This window comes from Corvus kubaryi, unplaced genomic scaffold (genome assembly GCF_017639235.1).
Source record: "Corvus kubaryi isolate FWS band 111438036 unplaced genomic scaffold, C.kubaryi_AGA036_p1.0 37394, whole genome shotgun sequence".
Classification (NCBI taxonomy): domain Eukaryota; kingdom Metazoa; phylum Chordata; class Aves; order Passeriformes; family Corvidae; genus Corvus; species Corvus kubaryi.
Window position 1 is genome coordinate 9,032,113 of NW_024581133.1, and position 18,986 is coordinate 9,051,098.

At 41.9% G+C, this 18,986-nt stretch overlaps 1 long non-coding RNA gene across 1 annotated transcript; it reads left to right on the plus strand.

Moving 5' to 3' along the window:
- The first annotated feature begins 1,143 nt into the window (after positions 1-1,143).
- On the plus strand, positions 1,144-18,570 carry LOC121670025. Its single transcript, XR_006017992.1, has 2 exons — positions 1,144-1,436; positions 18,324-18,570. It is a non-coding gene; the product is annotated as an uncharacterized LOC121670025 (long non-coding RNA).
- The last annotated feature ends 416 nt before the right edge of the window (positions 18,571-18,986 follow it).

The following is an 18,986-nucleotide window of genomic DNA, read 5'->3' on the forward strand; positions in this document are numbered from 1 at the left end:
AAGTAGCAATATCCTGTCACAGACTTATATTCCCTGAGACAATACTGTTATGGTGTAAGTACCAATGTACTGGGATGTACTAAGGGGGAGAACTGTGCAAGTCTTTCTTCATTTTAACAGCATACAGGATCATTGGCCTCCTGCTCTTTATTACAGCTGGCAGTAATGCCCACTGATCCCAAGGACCAGAGCCTGTGGTGCCAGGTGCACCATAGAATAACAAACCTTGTGCTCAGAAAAAGCTGCCAAGACAGATAATTAGCACCTCATCTCCCATCACAATGGGCTGCACTGTTAGAAGTAGACAGACAATTAAAAAAATATTATCTTTTTAAAAAAACTAATTTCTCATTAAAGCGATTAAAAGTGGCCTGGTCTGGTTTTTAATTGAAGTCCCATGGCACAAGTCAGTTGTGACGAAAGGGATTCTCTGTGATGTACTCTCTTTCCTGCTGTGGAAGTTCCCAGGCTTTGTACAGCTCGTCAATGCCAGGCTAATTAGCACAAGGTAATCTTGCCACTTACACCCACTTCCCAACTCATTTGCACATAGCTCCCACTATTACAGAAATCAGGGTAAATTCATACTACAGATTTCCACAGGCAATGACCCTATTATACAAAGGATGCTGTAAAACCTCTTCTTATTCCATTCCTCCAAACTTCCATGGTGCTCATGGTCACTGAAGCTGGCTGGTGATTTGGTGTACCCAAAACTACCTTAGGGGCACTTCAGGGAACATCTCAGTTGTTCTTCACCAATAGCATGTCATTTGCCCTTAATGGGATCATTTTCATTAAGACTAATGTCTCCTTCCTGGCTGCTTAACTTAATTCCCTCCTCAACCTGAAGGCTGCAGCCACAGGCCATCCAGAAATATTTGTGTTACATGACAGACTGAAATACCCACACTTCTGATCTGTTTAATATCAGTCTTGGACACGTGATGTGAAGCCTGCTGACCACTAGCAGTCATTAAAGCACCTATGACACTTTTTGCAAGAGCAGAGGGTATTATTAACTCCAGGATCCTGGCCGTGCTCCAGTTTGGATAATTACATTCTAACACACTAAATTTCCCCCTGTAGTTTCAGATGGGGAACTTCTGTTCTTCACTTCCTCCTGTAACAACCAGAGCAAAGTGTCGCTGGCACTGAAATGCCAGTGTGTCCCAGCCAGGGAACAGGACTCAGCCCATGGGCTCACATTCTGCAAAATGCCCTGGGACTCATTAGTAAGGAAGTGCACAATGAAAACCATAAAACCACAGCTCTGACCTCGGTGATTCTGCAGGTTGATCACGCTCTCACATTGCTGGATTTTATTTCTGGCAGTGCAATCCACATGAAAGGTCTGGGTATCTACCAGTGCTGCATCCAAAGTCCTCAGGATGGACCAAGAGGTTCTTCTAGTGTGTGTTTTATCAACTGCTCAGGTAAGTGTAACTCAGATCTAAAATTTAGGCCTTTCCATGCCTAAGAATCACTTCATTGTACTCAGTATCCACGTGTTTTTAGGTAACAACTGGATCTTCTGGAAAGAGGCAGTAAATAGAAGCAGCCATAATTTCTGTATCAGGGAACACCAGAAAAGATTGAACTAAGGGCAAGATTTCTTACTTGAACAGGAAATGATGTGGTTTTATCCAGCTGAGCTGCTTGCTCCTTCTAGGTACTATGAAACTACGAGGAAAATGCATCTGCAGTGAGGCAACAAGGGCCCATGGGGTACCATTGCCATGACCTAGAGAGAGAGAACAGAAGGAGACAATGTGAGGGAGGAAAGCACTTCCTGTAACTTTGTTGGGAGAGGAAACTTACAACATATTTAGTTTTAAAATCTTGTTTGATTGATTTTCGTATGAAAAACACTCCCGGGAAATCTAAGCCTGGGATTCACAAATTATGATGGCTGAAGGGACCAAATCACTGAAATATTCAAGAAACCTTGAAAATACTATTTCTGTGTTCATCTGAGAGCAAACAGACAATTCTCTTCTCTGAATTTCTCCAACTTAGCAAAAGAAAGATTACACAATGTAGATTCTGTTGCTCCAGGCAACTGATGAGGAACGTCTTTGATGTGCTTTGATTAATGCTGCCTTCTTTGATTCAATGATGCTTGGTTCCAGCTCCACTTTAAAAATAAAAAAACCTTACTACCAGAAGGAAAAATATTAAGGACACTTGCTTGGAAAACACTTGGCCTTATGTTAAGAGTTCTTACTCAAGATCAGAAAGTTTTCTTACCTGTACTGTTCTGTCTCTTTTGAGCTCCTCAACTGCAAACGTGGATACCAGGTACCCTCTCATGGGGTAGCACTTTCCATCTTTTAGGATGAGAGACAAGTAGGAGTGAAAGGGACTTCTGGAGATCATGTCACTTCCTTTCCCTCCAAACCACCTGATTGTTTCTAGCAGACACCTGTCTTTGTGATGGAGATTTCACGCTCTCCTGGAATGATCCATTTTGGGATTTGACTATCCTACCCACTCACACCTTCAGACAAAGAGATGCTGTCAGGAAACATCAGAACTCCAGAGAAATACAGCTATTTCTGTAGTAAACTGTGGAAGTTTGTATAAAAATATAGAGAGCAAATCACTTCAGTGATGTTTGATTAAAAAATGAAAATGGATTACGTATTCAGCCCAGGTGGAAAGGGATTCAGTTAGAGTCAGAGCAGCTGGAATCCACCAGGTTTCCCTGGCTATTCCACAACTTTTGAACTTTATCATTGTTAATTCTGCATCCAGCAGTTTTGAATTAATCAGACCAGATCACAATACCCAGCTATCTTGGTCTGACATCCAGTTATACTGTAGAAGGAACAGAGCCAGGAACCAGAAGGAGGAAAAGAAGGACCACCTATCGTGTTTCATTCACTGGGCAGACATCCTCAAACTCTCAGTCCAAGAAAACTCCCACTTGTTTCTGAACGAGCTGTTCAAAAGCAGCGTTTTCTTGAATGGATCAGTACAGCTCAGTACTAAAGGCTATTCTAGAATGAGCCAATGACATTTTTATACTGCTCTGAGTTAATATTAGTCTACACTGCAGTGTATATACTGATAGTGGTTTGAGTTAAGATTTTTTTTTTTTTTTTTTTAAGGAAATGTGAATTCCCGTATGCCCTACTTTGGTAGCTTAAAGATTGTAGGAGGTCAAAAAAAAAATAGGTCAGTGAAAATAACATTGCAACAAGAAATTAATTGCAAAGAACGTTTAATATGACAGGGGACTACATAAAATCCTATTATATTTCTTCACTATCCTACTCAGTAGTCTGTACTATTGCTATACTCAAAGGCCAGGGCAGTCTCCCAGGGTAAATTGCTACATTAGTTTGACATTTCTGGCTCCAATTAACCTTATATTTGAGCTATTTTCCGAGGGTTTTTAAAAAAAATCTGTGATAAGGTTATGTTTTTCTATTAGAGTTTCAATTGCTTAATGGCCTGTTCCTGATGCCAATCCCTCTTTAAACACACCCTAGGTAAGTAAAATTAGGCCATAGTTTGACAATACATTGCTTTTGGCAGCAAGACCAGCCTAAGGTACCCCAAACTCTCCCTCCTTGCCCCTGTACACCCAGGACAACACTACCCTGTGTCCTCTGCACCCCCATGACGATCCACTGCACCACCATCCAGGAACCAACCTGGCTTCAAAAGCTTGCCAAAACCCCTGTCTTATCCAGGGATTGTGAAGGAATCAGAAGAGCACAGAGGATCTCTGATTTCATGAGAGTGGTGCTCTCTTTTCCTTGAACTTTAAGGTGCAACTGCACCACACTTGTGGCATGGTACCACATTACCTTGAAAGAGGAACACTGACATATTCTACTCATCCCTAGGGGATCATGCAGGAAACTTTCAGGAAGAATTTCTTCATGGAAAGGGTTGTTAAGCATTGGAACAGACTGCCCAGGGCAGTGCTGGAGTCCCCATTCCTGGAGGTATCCAAGGAAGGCCTGGACATGACACCCAGTGCTCTGGTCTGGATGACAAGGTGAGGATCAGCCACAGGTTGGACTCGATGCTCTTGGAGGTCTTTTCCAACCTCAGTGATTCTGTGAATGCTATAAATTGGATTAGAGAGGTCTTCCATGTGCAAAGCGACCTTGAGAAAGAAGAAACAAGATTTACCTCCCAATCTATACATTATATCAAAATAACACAGAAACAATGCAAACAATTGTCTCCTCAAGGACAGAGCAGGAGTGAGGCCTTGCGTACACCTTAAGCACAGAGGAGCAGCACGTTTGCTCTGATGCTCCTTGCAGCTCTTACTGGCCCTTTGAACAGGAAATTCCAATTCAGAAAACACTGCCAAGAACATGCAAAAAATTGTTGAGAACCAATGAACCCTGCCCACAGCTGCAGATCCAGCCAGATCAGTATCTTCTGGGGACAAGTCAAAAAGAACCAAGAAGAAATTGAAGAAAGCTTTTTCTATGGCCTTTTGCCCAAATAATGTGCAATGAAAGACACCAGTAGTGAAATCAGCTTCCTCCCATTCCACAGACACAAACATATATTCATTATTTGAGCTGCACCAGAAAGTAATTCTTGGAAGTAAGTCTTGGCCTGTAATTTGCTGGCAAGCAGCTCATTCCAAGTATGAAATTTTCAAAACATGAAATTCAAGCTCTATGACCTACAGTCTGGCAGAGGAGTCAATTTTAATGCTTTAATCACAATCTTCCTATAAATGCTTACATTTATGAATGCAAATTCATTAGCTACAAGCACTTGCCAAAAAAAATATGTATTTTTGAAACATTCCCAATGTCAAGTCTGCTTATTTTAATATTTCCGGAACAGAATTACTTGGGAAGTGAAAACATCTTAAATTTTATTTTTATTTTCATAATAAAGTATTTCAAATGGAAAGAATAATAGCTAGATTTTGCAGCTCCATCCAGCTCCAGCATTAGGTGAGGGGTAATAATACTGCACAAAGCATCATAGAGACAACTACAGAAGTGGGAGAGCTGAGATATGGTTGGCAAGGAAACCACAACTGACAATAGCCTGGATTTTCACATGCAGAACCTCCAGCTCTGTGATGTTAATTACACACAGCACAGCTCTGCTGCTGAACTCACCCCATTGCCTGCCACATGAGCCAAACTAAGCAAATACTTCATCACCTCACTGAATTTCTCTGATAGACCCAGTGGAAATAAATGATAAAATTTTCCTTTACTTCAATGGATAAATACCTTGGGTCTTATTTTATTTATTTCAATCCATTCCTAATATCATTTACCATCCAAACTCAATGGGATGGTAAAATCCACATAATGGAATTCAGTACTCTACTTAAAAAAACAGAAGGATTTTGGACACACAGAATGAGAAAATAGTCATGGCTAAGATTTCCAAGACTGATACTTAAGTGAGGCAACTTAGTAAGTCATGGTGTAATCTTTAATAGCACAGCAGCTCTTGAAATCGTGTAACCAAAATGAAGACACTTATTTAGGTGTGTAAAGAAAGTTCAAGTTAGTTTACTTACCGTCAAAAAATCCTAACATCAAAATGATGATTCTGAGCTACAAAAATCAATACAGAAAACATGGTCAATATCTTGTTAAAATAGGACATTTACAGAAATTAATAAACCAGATTAAAGCCACTATTGAAACATAAATCACAAGCATGACTCGCAGCCTATGTGGAGCTGTGCAGACATAGATCAAACTTCAGGCAAATTTCAGCTCTAATTGCTCAGAGCAATTAGCTGTTGCTCTCTCCCTTCTCCTCAGGACCTCAGAATCAAAGAATCACAAAATATTTTGAGTTGGAAAGGAAGCACAGGGATCAAGGAGATCAATTTTTCAGTGAACAGCCCCTACAGGGCGAGAACCCACAACACCTTGGCATTATCAACACCATGCTCCAACCAAGAGAGCTCATCTCAAAGAGCTCAACCCCAGAATAAATAAGCTCCGATCCGGAGCAACCCTTCCAGAACATAACCCTACACCACATAGTGATGGTGCATTTTGAACCTAGAGGTCTGAGACACAGATCCTGCTGCCAAACCTAAAGCCAGGAGAGGCTGTGCCCTCCATGACAGCCTGTGTGCTCTGTAGCTAATCCCAGATGAAGCGAGGCATTCCTGCCAAGCCACAAGGAGTTTGCAGGGCTGAGAAGCCCAAAGCTTAACCCAGAAATCCCCTCGCCCCTCCCTACTCATCGCTGCCCCAAATCAGCAGAGCTGACCATTATGTAATCTTCAGCCAATTTGCATTGGAAATGCTGCGCGAGCACCACTGTATCCACCGGGAGATTCCCAGCATATCCTTTATTTATTGTGTTGTCTAAAAATTACCTTTAGAAATATAAATGCTAATTTGACTGGGAAAAGATTGCATCAACACAGAGATTCGGGCTGGGGGATGTTTTCTACATTCATTAATGCAAAATAAACTGCTCTGGTTTTCAGGAGAGAAGGATCAATGACTGTCTTTTACATAATTAAAAATCTGAAATTTTCACATTATCTTCCCTGCACAACATTCTGAATTCAGGAAACACCTCTCTGAGCATTAATTGTGCAGAATAATATGGCTGACTGTCTGTATGATCTCTCCATCCTTTGATGTTTAAATTGATCCTGGTGTTCTGGAGATAGCTTCTGTAGAACCGATTTCCTTGTCTTTATTTTAGCTAGGTTCATTCAAAGGGCAAAATATCTAAGCATTCAGCTTTTGACCCTACTAGCAAATATTTAATGTATGAATTAAACTGGACAGGGCTTTGCCAGAAGCTCTCTTCATGTTTTATTTCTGAAGCTATTTTTACCAACATTTAATCGCTTACATGTAGGGAGATAAAGATATCTCTGACAAACTGTGTTTATTGAGCTAAATGCCATCAAGGAAAGCCCTTTTATTTTTTTATAATGGGTTCAGTGCACTTTGTATCTCTGGCTTTATTCTGAAACACACTGTTACCATCCTCGAGGATGATACGGTATCTAATATACTCCTAAATAAATGCACAAGTGGATGGACACAGGAGGCAGCTTGACAAAGAGACGGATGGATAAACTTGAAACCATCTTTAATAGGCTCCCAGAAAATAAAAGAGTGGTTACAATCTCCAGTTACTCTCCTGCCCTTTCTGTATATATTTACAAGGGGCCATTCTGTAACAACCATCAGCAAGCAAACAACAGCCAGACACCTGATTAAAGGTCAAACCAGCAGTGACAAAGCACAAATTAAAAGGGAAAACCTTGATTTTCACACCCCCTCCCCTATCAACCAGGAGGCATTAGAGACTAGATTGCTGGGCATCAGCAAAATCTAAAAAAAATTGGGTAGCAAAATATACAAATATTTTTTGGATATTAATGATGACCCTTGGATGACCAGTAAGGGGAGGAAGGTAGTGAGGAGGGGAGAGTTTTAAGAACAAATAGCCAAGAGGTGGAGAGGGCAACAGCAGAACTGGAGAATGACAAAACCAGGCCACTGCCAGGTGAAAAGGGCTTTGGGAGGGAACGTGACCGAATAATTAGCAGGTGGAAGGGGAAGTTAAGGGTCAAAATCAATCTGTCAGGGGCAGCAGGGAAGTATTACCACTGCAATGGGCTCTCATCTGACCAGCCCAGGGGGGTCCACAGGCTGCTGGCAGGGAATTACAGCCAAACCTTTGCCTCAACTCCGCAGTGGCTGCAGCACATTCCAGAACAGCCCAAACTTCCACTGCACACCCACCATCGCTGCTTGTGCTGCACTGGCTCATCTTTGAGGGGAAACAGGACTTCACTTAGCCCACAGTAGGTAAGCCACAAACAGACAATCTGCTATGATAACCAGGTCTTTGTTTATCTAAATAGGGGGACAGACATTCCCAAACTAGTTCAAGTCCAGAAACTTTTTTGGAAGTTTTAATGGAAGTAATGAAATATAATGGTCCCCTCACTTCCAAGCCATCTTGGACCCACACTAGTTTCTCTTAAATGGTTTTTATTAGCACTTTTCATGGCAAAAGGAACAACACAACACAAACAGCAAACGTGAGCTAGACCCATGGGGGGCATTTTTCCCCCAAAGAGGTGAGGGGAATTTACACACACTTCTGATTTCAAGAACACAACTACGTCTCTGTCTTTCTGAACTACCCATCCTTTGATGTTCAAATCCATCCTCAAGGACTGGACAGAGCACTACAGAACTGATTTCCCTGCCTCTGTTTTTTATAAAGTTCATTCAAAGGTCAAAACCCCAAGTACTCAGCTTTTGACCCTAACTAATCTGACGGGCAGTACCACAGACAGGAAAATGCTGTCTGTAGTAAGAAGACAGAACGTCAAGAGCTGAGCCAAATTTCCCCACCACACACCCCACAAAACAGGCTTGACAAATTCCCATTTACTGCCAGGGAAAGAGCAGTGCTGTAGCAGGTGAAGCCCTCCACCACTGCCCAGTCACCCTTTGGTGCCCCTGCAGAGGCCAATAATTGTGCTGATTTTTGTTACGGGGCAGTGATCTGTAATTTAAGTGGAGACATTCATCATTCAGAAGTCAGAGTCGAACAAGCTGCTCAATGATGACCTGAGGGCACTCCCAGGCATGAAACCAGACTCAAACAGCAAGTGAGAATATAAACGCTCATGTTTAGGGATGACTGTTTACATCCTGACTCTCTCACTATTTCTATTGTTTAATAAATGGGTTCAGACCTCATATGATATCATTCAAGAGTCTATCAAGAGCTACATGAACTCCAGCAATCAAAAGAAAAAGGAGATTCTGTTAACAGTCCACACCAATGATCCACTTACATTCATCATAAATGCCAAAAAAATTCAGTGTCAAAAACTCTGAAGACCAAATACACTGCTTTATTGCATATAGGTGAATGAATCAACTGTTCTCCTGCTTCCTTAAAAGCCTGCTCCCAAATGCTGTTATTTCAACAGCAGCTGCAGAAGTATGTGCTGTCTCCAGGGAAAAAAAAAAAAAAAAAAAAAGGGGAAAAAAAAAGAAAGGGAGGGGGAAAGTGAAATCTTTTCCTCAAGACCGTCTAAATCCATTTTCAGGCAGGACTCAGCAAGTACGCTGAGATTTTTTTCAAGGTGAAGGGCTTGAAGTCAATAAACTTTGGAGAGCATTTCATGGCCAGCACACCATACAGGGGACATTTCTGAGTAGATGATGAGGCATCTTTATGACTGTCTAGTTACCATGCCCATCTAATTACCTTTTGGAAAAATTCTATCCATCATCCCCCAACTACCTTCCGTGAGAACAGCGCAACTGCCGCTCCCTTTTCCCAGTCAGAGCAGAGTGCCAGGAACAGCAGCAATAATGACATCCCCTCCTGTCCTTGCAGGAACTCAGCACAGAAATATAGCTGCTGGGATTCTTCTGCACACTCTTGCCAGCTCTCTTGCCAGGATCCAGCTGTAAGACAGACTGGATGCAGAGATGGCTTCGTAAGGTGAAAATCAAACAAACAAACAAACCAACCCACAGCAAAAATCCCCACTGACCAGATGTGGCAGCTAATTGAGAAAAAAGGCCCCTCCTCTCATATAGCTGCATGAAACCTGCAGCATCATGCAAGAAACAGCTTCAGCTAAAATATAAAATAGGACATCAGAACTCTTAGGATTTTGTTCCTGCCACTGATCCTTGATTCACTTCACTCATCTGTGCCTTGGTATCCCTTGTCTAAATGAGGATGACAGTACTTTCCCATGCCTTGGCGGTTTTGTGAGGTTTAACCCTTATTAACATTTGCAAAGCAGATTGGGACCATTGAATGGAAGGGCCGAACGGAATTTTCAAAGCTTTATTACTTGAGAGAAAAATATTGGGGGAAATAATATCCCGGTTAGGAGCAGAAGACTCTGTCCCTCTTCTCGGTGTGGCAGCATTCAACTCTGTGGGACCAGTTTAACCCAGTTCTGTAAGGCTGTTCCCTGACTCCAAACAGTCCTGCTCTGCAGCCACCTCTTTTCATCCCCATTACAAAAGGTGAGCAATATTTATTGGTTCAAGCAGGGCCAAGGGCTGACATTAAGCAAATTTCAAGGGTTATTTGAAGTTAATTGAGTTTAATCATGTAATGATTTTTTAATTAGTCATAGTTCCCAGTCTTGTACTGAAAAAGTCACACTTAAAAATTATTTAAAGGAAAATTAAAGCAAATTTAGAACAAACAGAAGAAAGCTGCATCAGTGATGGGTGGGGCTGGGTGAGGGATCAGAGAGTGCTGGCTAAAGGCACTTACTGCTTTCGTGCACTGAACCTCTGCCTTTCAGTGCAGGGAGTTGTCCCAGCTGGGGATGTGCACCAAGGACAGCAGCAAGTTTCCAGCGCTGGTCATGCAGACTCGATGGCGTTTCTCACTGGCAAAGAGTTGGGTGGATCCTGCCCCAGGGCAAAAGAAACTTCAGTTTTTCCATCCCATTGCAGCCAGGTCCAACTAGGTAATTCAAAAGCAGAGACCAGGAAATTGTGTTTATAAATCCTTAAGGTAGGACATGCCAGTGACAAACTATACTCCTCAGGGGAAGGTAAGTCTTATCACTCTGCACAGAAACATGATTATTATTAAAATTATCCTTCTCATCACCCACTGATAATTCTTCCACAACTGTCCTGCTTATTTTTACCAAATTACAGAACTGATGTATTCCCGGCCACTTGGCAATGATGAGCCACAAGGAAGAATAGCTGGGACAATTTTTTTTCTTTCAAGACTCAAATTGTGTGGAAAATTCAGCCAAGGAGAAATAAACAGATGAACAAAAATTCAGAGCAAAAGTAAAGTAAAACACTCTCTTAACTACAATATATTAAAAATTAAATTGATTTTTCACTTCAGAAATAAGATTTTCAAGTGACACCTTCCTAACTTTGTTTACATATTCTAAATAAATAAATAAATAAATAAATTCCAGTTTCAAATGACTGGTTCTGGTTTTACTGAGGAAAAGAGGATTTGAGACAGACAATTTGGTGCTAATTCTTTCAGAGCAAGTCATAGAATCACAGAATTATTAGGGTTGGAAGGGACCTTAAAGATAACCTAGTTCCAACCCTCTGCCACGGGCAGGGATGCCACTTACTACATCAGTTTGCTCAGGGCCCCATCCAACCTGGCCTTGAACACTTCCAGGGATGGGACATCCAAATCCACCTCCCAGGACAATTTCCAAAAGCAAATGCCATAATTCCAAAAGGCAATGTTTGAAATGAGCCTCACAAAAGCTTCTCTTCATTTTAAACACAATCTTATCCACAGTATTCTTACCCTCTCCCTACAGCCATAAATAATACCAGTGTATTACTTAACGATATGACTTATTTATTATTTAAATGATTTATGTAGAGCCTATAACCTTAAAAACTATAATGATAATGATTCAAAAACCAGAAGCAACATGAAAAGGAATGCGGAAGGTATCTTTTCAGCTTTTTACCGGCTAGCGCTTGTATTTCAATGCCTTAGAAAGCCTCGAGCAGCCTTGAGAGGTAGCAAGGGCGATCTAGCACTTTAGTAGCTCTAAAATCGGTACCTGAATCAGCTGCAGAGCAAATACCATCAGCAGAAGCAAAGAGGGAGAAATATAGCTCCTCGCTCGCTCAATTCCCTGCAGTTAGAAGCCTTCAAATGAGACAGACGACCAGAGATGTTTACAGGAAAGTAGCTGAGCTGAGAGAGCGTTTGCCTCCCCTCGACCATCTTTTATTCGGAGAAGGGGAAAGGGGATGACTGGGGGTGGACCCGGGGTGAGCGGCCAATCAGACACTGCTGAAGAGTCTGAGTTACATTTGGTTTTGCCCGCGCTTGGAACAAAGGAGCTATGAGCACATGTCTTTGGGAGGGGGGGGGGGGGAAGCTCAAAACAGGCGGCAACAAAGGAGATGCTTAAATAATTAAAAGCCTCCCTCCTTTCCCGAAACAGAGCTGAGGAGCAGTGTGGTTTTCTTTCTTTAGGTTTCTAGTTCTCCTGCACGTGAAAGAGCAGAGTGCCATTGGCTAAATGCTGGCTTAGCAAAGGAAAAGCAATAAATCAGGATACCCAGTGCTATTGTAGCTCTTGTCTAGTCCTTCCCATCCACACACCTCAGAGGAGGGTGAGCACCACAGGACCCATTTTATAGAGGGTGAAGCTGAGGACAAGCAGGTTATACAGATGGTCCACGGTCACCCAGAAGTTCATGTGCAAAGCTGGGCATAAATCTCTTCCTCCATCTGCTAGACCAGACCTCATCCACCGAATCACATTGTTTTCATATTCCTTCTTCTAAAATTTTTTTTTTCCTGTCATGATTTTCTGCCTTTTCAGCATTTACCATGTTTCTTCTCTCTCCTCCAATGCCTCTGTTCTCAACTCCAAGCATTCCCCCTCCCCTGGTAGTCTTTCCTTCCAGGTTTACCTCCATCCTGGCATTCACTTTTTACCCATTTTTTTTCAAAAAGGGTTTTATCCTCTGCAAGTAGGCAAACACTTGGCAACTCACAGCCCAAGTGGGTAATTGAGCACAGTTGTAAGGGGATTATAATGGAAATAACTGATTATGCCCAATGCAGAAAGCTCAAGGCAGCAACAGGGTGCTTTGCAATTTAAACATTGTAAAGAGAGGGAAAATATTTTCAGGTTTCATTTTAAAACTTTCTAAATGCAAAAATGGAAGCTGATTCCCCAATGGCAAGGCATAAATACACATTGTAAACTCAAATCACCAAATGTTTGCCTAGATCTATTAAGGGGAACAGATGAATTATCAGAATCAGACTTAACAGAGCAGCTGGAGCAATAAAAAATAAAATAAAATTTTAAAATATATTCTGGACTACTCTTCAAACAAGCCAAAAAGACAGAAGTTCCTTGACATCAATCTTGGGGTGCAATGAAAACATTACCAAAGTAGACAGACAAACATCTCCAAGACAAAACCCCAAACACTTATTGAGATCTCAAAGTTTACACCCAAGTTGTGGGGGATTCACAAAAATAGCATTGAGAACTCACAGTCTTGACTGGAAATTCCTAAAGCCAAACCAAGCAGCTCTCTGATCTGGGGATCCCCTCTCTCAATTTGACACTAAGCTACCTGTTAAGCAAAGGGATTTTTTTATTTAATTGGGAGTGGAGAACAATAAATGCTTATGGATGTTTTAAAGTCTTTTTAAAAAAAAAAAAAAAAAGACCAATTCAATATCCAGCTCTGTCATGGACATTCTGTGTGACCTTGGCAAAGTCATTCAGGTTTGCACAACCACATTAGGCAGCTAATCCACCTAGACAATGCAGAGAGACAGAGACAGGCACCAAAAGAATGGGGATGCAGACCACCTAAATAATACATAAACTTTTTTTTTTTTCCTTCTACTCTTCATCTGCTCTATTGAGTATTGCTTGTTCAATGCTGCATTATCTTTATGGCGTAGACTTTTCTCCCACCCCCAACAGGATCCCCATTTCATAAACCATCCTGAAAAATTGCATTAATACAAATAAAAGTAAGAATCTGAATTCCAAATTGTTGTATTTATCTCATCAGAGCTGCTTACATTTAAAAGATGTAACTGTCACAGTGAACAGCTCACAAGCAATCTGCAAACGAAAAAGACAAATAAATGTTTTGTTAAAAGTTATTTGAGGAATGATTCTAAAAGCCACAATCAACACAAGAAAACCACAGTCTGCTCAGTGACCCATTGAGAACATACAGAAATATGAAGTTTGAACGAAAAAAAATTCACAACTTAATCTGCCAAGCTACCTTCTTTACTCTCAGAAATAGCAAATAAAGGAAAGCATTTGTGAGTAAGGACTAGTCATGGCTGGAAGCAGGTACATTAGATATGGTGGACTGAGAAAGCAGACTCAGTTTGCTGGAGACAGACAGTCGCAACAATTTCCAGTGTCAAAGAAAAATCTGGCACCTTGTTAAATATTAATAAGCTGTCAGGGTCAAAATGTTTAGGTCCTCCCGACTCAATCACTTTCATTTCTACTTCTCAGAAGCCATTCAATTGGAAATACCCTTTCCTGTCTTGCCCCTCCTCATCCTGCCTTCTCACCAAGAGCCATGCAAAACCAGATGAAAACGGACAGCAAATGAGTTGGCAGCCAAATGAGGTTTTTGTCTGCCCTGCCTTTGCTGCTATGAATTCTGTTACTGCTAGTGAGGCACAGAAAACTTAAATACAAGAAAAAGAACAATGTGAAGAGTTGGTTTAGCAAACCTCTGCTGCGTTTTCTGCAGGTTAGTGTTATTGATTACTGACACCTAAGGGTCTGACACATAATCAATAGACCCCATGACCCACACATGTGACATGGCCTGTGGGGGCTTTAGAAACAAGAATGAACATGGCAGCTCCATCCAAAGCTTTTCATGTAATATTTATTTATTTATTTGCTAGCAAAGCTGTTTCTACTCAAATTACTGTCATGGTGAAAACTAGTGTCAGAGGGGTTTGTTCATATTTTTCTCTGGAACCTGAAGACTTGGAGCAAACAAAAAAAAAAATCTGTTAGTGAAACAAAAATCTAACTCCACACCAGCAATCTGAAGGACTAAAGCTCCCCGTCCCTCCTGAATTTAGTTCCTCGTAGTGAGAACTAGTCATCTGAAGGTGAAATAACTCCTAGAATAAGAGAAAGAGGCACAAGGTGTCTCACCAGCTTACCTTTATCTTTCTGCAAGGTGCCAGAGGTGCAGAGAGCAGTGTGGAAAGCACCAGTTTGACTTCAGAATACTGGGCTGGAGGGGCTCTTTCCCGGTGCACAGTCTCAAAAGTAGGTGTCAAGAAAAGCTTTTGTAGTGCAGTTTGCAGACCAGAGTCTCCTCCAGGCGTAACTCTGTTTCACTGTGTCTTTCCCCAGTACAAAATGGTCACTCAGGATCACTGCTGGGACTCAAGGAGCCAGACGTGCTCATTTCCTTGACTGCAGTGTTGTTTTTAGCTGAGATTTCACACTCCCAGAGCTTTCCTTCTTCTTACAGTTTGCTTTGCTGTTTCTGAATGGGTGTTGTCTTCACTAAGAATTGTTCACTTTTAGTTTGAGGAGTCTCAGTGCTGAATTCCTATCCATGTATTATTCAAATGAAGGCAACCATCTGAAATTCTCCATCTGAGTTTTCAGATATCACTAATGATTTTCCTCCAGTATTTCCAGAGTATTCTATCGATTGCCAATTGCCTCTGTAATTTTTCTATTTTGTTTTACTTTTTAGCCATTAAATTGATAATGCAATATTTTAAGACCAATACATACACACAGACCACATGCAGGCTGCTTATGAAGGTACCTGACATAAATGCAGGAATGAGAACAATGAACAGCTGAGATGACCCTCTAGAGTTAGGAGATCATGGCTGGAAGAAGGGAAACCAAGGAAAGTTAAGCATGATCAAGTGGTCTGAATCAGGCTCTGAGTATGCATTTTCACCCACAAAAACAGATACTGTCACACAGCAGGGCTGACAGTGAGGCTGAAGAGCATCAGGTGTGTAAGTCCTAGCTTAGCCTGATGTTACTGGAGTGCTCTGGTGCACAAGGGTGATTCCTCATTGCTTTGGAGACTTCAGTATCCAAACAGAATAACTGAGACTTTTCTATCAGCAACACCGTCTTACAGCAAGCAATACATCTTGCTTTCAAGCCAGGCCCCAAGACTCACTTGGTGGAGCTGCCTGAAGCCACAGAAGGCATCCTGCTGTTCCCTTCCCTGTAGACTTTTTGCTCTGCTTCTGTCACATTGACACTTTCTTGGCATATCTTCAAGGAAAATACATTTCTGACCCAAAGCTATGTGGACTTTCAATGCTTCTTCCACATCACAAAGAACCAAACTGCTGGAACCAAAGAGCTCCCACCAATAGCAAACAACCATGACAGAAGCTAAGACCTCACAACAATCCTTTCTTACATTAAATGCCCTACAATAGCATCTAGTCTTGAAATATCAGTCAGCAAAAGTCAATTGAGAGGCTGTTGACAAGTCCCTCCACAGTCCTGTTCTCCATGCCAGCTTCTGTGTAATGCTGGAAAGATTTCAGTTCTAATAAACTCTTTGTTGACATGAGCAAAGTTTTTGTTAGGCCAGTGAAGCATGAATTCTGTAAATGTATGCATGGTACCACACTGTTGTTGAGGGACAAATGCAGATTAGGACAGAGGTGGAAATTAAGTGAGAGTGCAGAACACACAACCTACACTCACCTGATGGCCTTAGAGCCACTTGCTATTGCAACTGCTCACTGCTGAGCTTGGCAATTCAACCCTTTCCACTCAAATCATTTCCTGCTCTCCCTTAATAAAAACATCAATTCCTGATGCTGGGCAGCTTCACCTCAGTGTTGTGCCTCACGTCAAATACAGCTGGCTGAATTTAAGGGAGGGTGGCACAGAGCATTCCTGGTCTTCGGGATAGAACACACTACACATTATAAACACACACACACACTACAAGTCAACTACTGACATTTTTCTCTAGTTTTCAATCTCTTGCAAGACACTGTTATTTTATGGAGAGCTGAAAAATACCCCTAAGTTGCAGACAAATAATAATACCCATTCGGTTCCACGCTAGAAACCCTACAAAGATTTTCTCTTTCCAACAGACCCAGCAATATCCTGCAGGAGAGACGACCTGCTGCTATCATTTTAGAGGTGCAATCTCTTTTTTTTTTTTTTCATCCTTCCTGCTGCAGAAAATTCTTCATCAGCTCCTGATAAACACTGTTTCTGCTCTAGCCTGTTGTGCTGTATGGGGAAACGCAGTGCTGGGTACAGGAACTTCCTGGGATCTATTTTATGCCTCTGGGAGTTTTCCAGTGGCCAGCAATAATACAAAAGATCACCATGGGCTGTGATATGACCAATTACAGCAGACAGCAGTTATTTACAGAAAAGTCACCAGCACTGAGGCTTTAACACCAGCCAGCACACCCCTCTGCTTCCCATCACTTGGTGTGAGCGCCAGCATCATGCAACACCTTGCGTGGTGAGGAGTTTTAAGGCAATTACCTTGGTACCTCACAGGACTGTGAAGACACACGGCACATACCCACGGGACAGGGAAGGAGTAGCACTTTACACACACTGTACCTTGGAGCTGCCACAGCATATTTCATTTTCATAAATCCCCGACCCCAGATGTCACCCACGTTCTGAAATCCTTCTCTGCCTACTCAGCAGTGCAGCACATTAGGGCACGGCACAGCCAGTGTGTGTAAGACCCTGTAACACACACCCTCCTCAATCCTGGCTCTTTGCTAAATGGCTCTTCTTTTCCTTGCCAGGACCCGCTAGAAGGTCTGGCCAAATATTACAGCTGAAAGGAATACATGTGAGCTACAAACCTCTCTGGCCTTCCCCAGTTATGATATAAACTAAACGAGTTGATTCAGCTTTCAGTCTCTCAATGCAAAGGTGAAAAATTCACTGAAAAGGTGCAAAATTCACCAAAAAGGAGGAAGAATCACAAAAGAGAAAAAATTTAAAAGGTTGAAAATACACCAAAAACCTAGACAAACAACAGTAGCCAACCAGGAGATGTGACTTCCAGGGGTCGGATACTGCCTCACTGAATCCCTGCCACAGGACAGACTGCTGATAATCCCTAACATGCAAATGCCCATTTTTCAGAGCTGACAAGCAGGATCAGGACTGGTTGGGTCCTGCAGTTTGTAGCTCAGGCACTTGACATCAGTCACTAAAGAAATTTGGGTTCAAAATGGAATTTTGAGTTATTTCCCTTCTGGAATACTTAATACAGTCTGTAAGTGCAAACGTGCTCTTGGAAGCTGAGGGGAAAAGTTCATGGCCCCTTTCTGAGGTGAGCACTTCTCCCAGAGCAGCCACAGAATGAAATGCAATATTGCCATCTACTGCCCTGCCATGCAGCCAGCCCCTCTCTGGCTGACACAGCCAGCTGGAGATGAGATCAATGTTTCAGGACAAGGAATCTTTTAATCATAATGAAAATGTGATCTTGACTGATCCGAGGTCACATTACATTAATACAGTCTTCAAAGCTTTTTTAATAATACAATTAACGATTTCTGCCATACCATTAAGAGAATTAAAGACCAAAAAAGCTTAAGGGGTATTGACCTATTCAGTTTCAGTTTTTAAAATAACCTCAAAGCAACACGGACTTTTTTCCTTTTTTCACTCCCTCCTTTAAACTCCCACACACATAATTCTTGGATGCATTTTTCTATTTGTGTTCATGTATATCACACTTTTAGCAAAGATTTGGATAAGCCAATAGAGGGGATCTCCATTCTGATGAGTTAACCTCTTTTATCTTGTGAACCAACAGGTCAGGCTGGGACTGCTTGCACTGCAGCAAGAAGAAAACAACAACATTAATTAGGAAGGTCAAAAACCACAGTTTGATGCAGAAAGAGACTTACTTACACAAAGGCACTGTAATTCTTCACCCCCTTTTCTCTGAGCCAACAATCTCATTCTCTTCCTTAACCTGCCATTTCACTGAAGCTCTCACCCGCGCCTTTGCAAATGACTTGGAAGCTTTAAAGGAATTTAATAAATACAATTAAAATACATCCCGGCTAATTTTCCCTCCCAATCAGTTCACTCCTCAGCACGAGAAGCCACAGATTCAACTGGTATTTCTCAACAAGTGGTGCTACTAGCTGGCCACTAATTGTAGCCTGAGCATCCCTGGGTTCAAATTGCTCCCTTGGCAGTGGTGCACGGTGTGGGATGCTCGCTCCCAGGAACATCCACTGCCAGGACACAGTGGGGCCCAAACTACCCAGAGGCTGTGATCAAGCAGTCAGGACTGATGTGCCCTGGTACAGCTGCTGAACAAGCAAGGTCAGCATCAGAAAGCAGCAACACAGTGACTTTCACCCTGGATGAGTTCCAGCATTCAGGAAAAGACTTTAGCCGATCTGGCACTGTATAATTTCTCCCTGTATCATCTGGGTTCTCTTCTGTGCTTGTTTTCTTTTTTTCA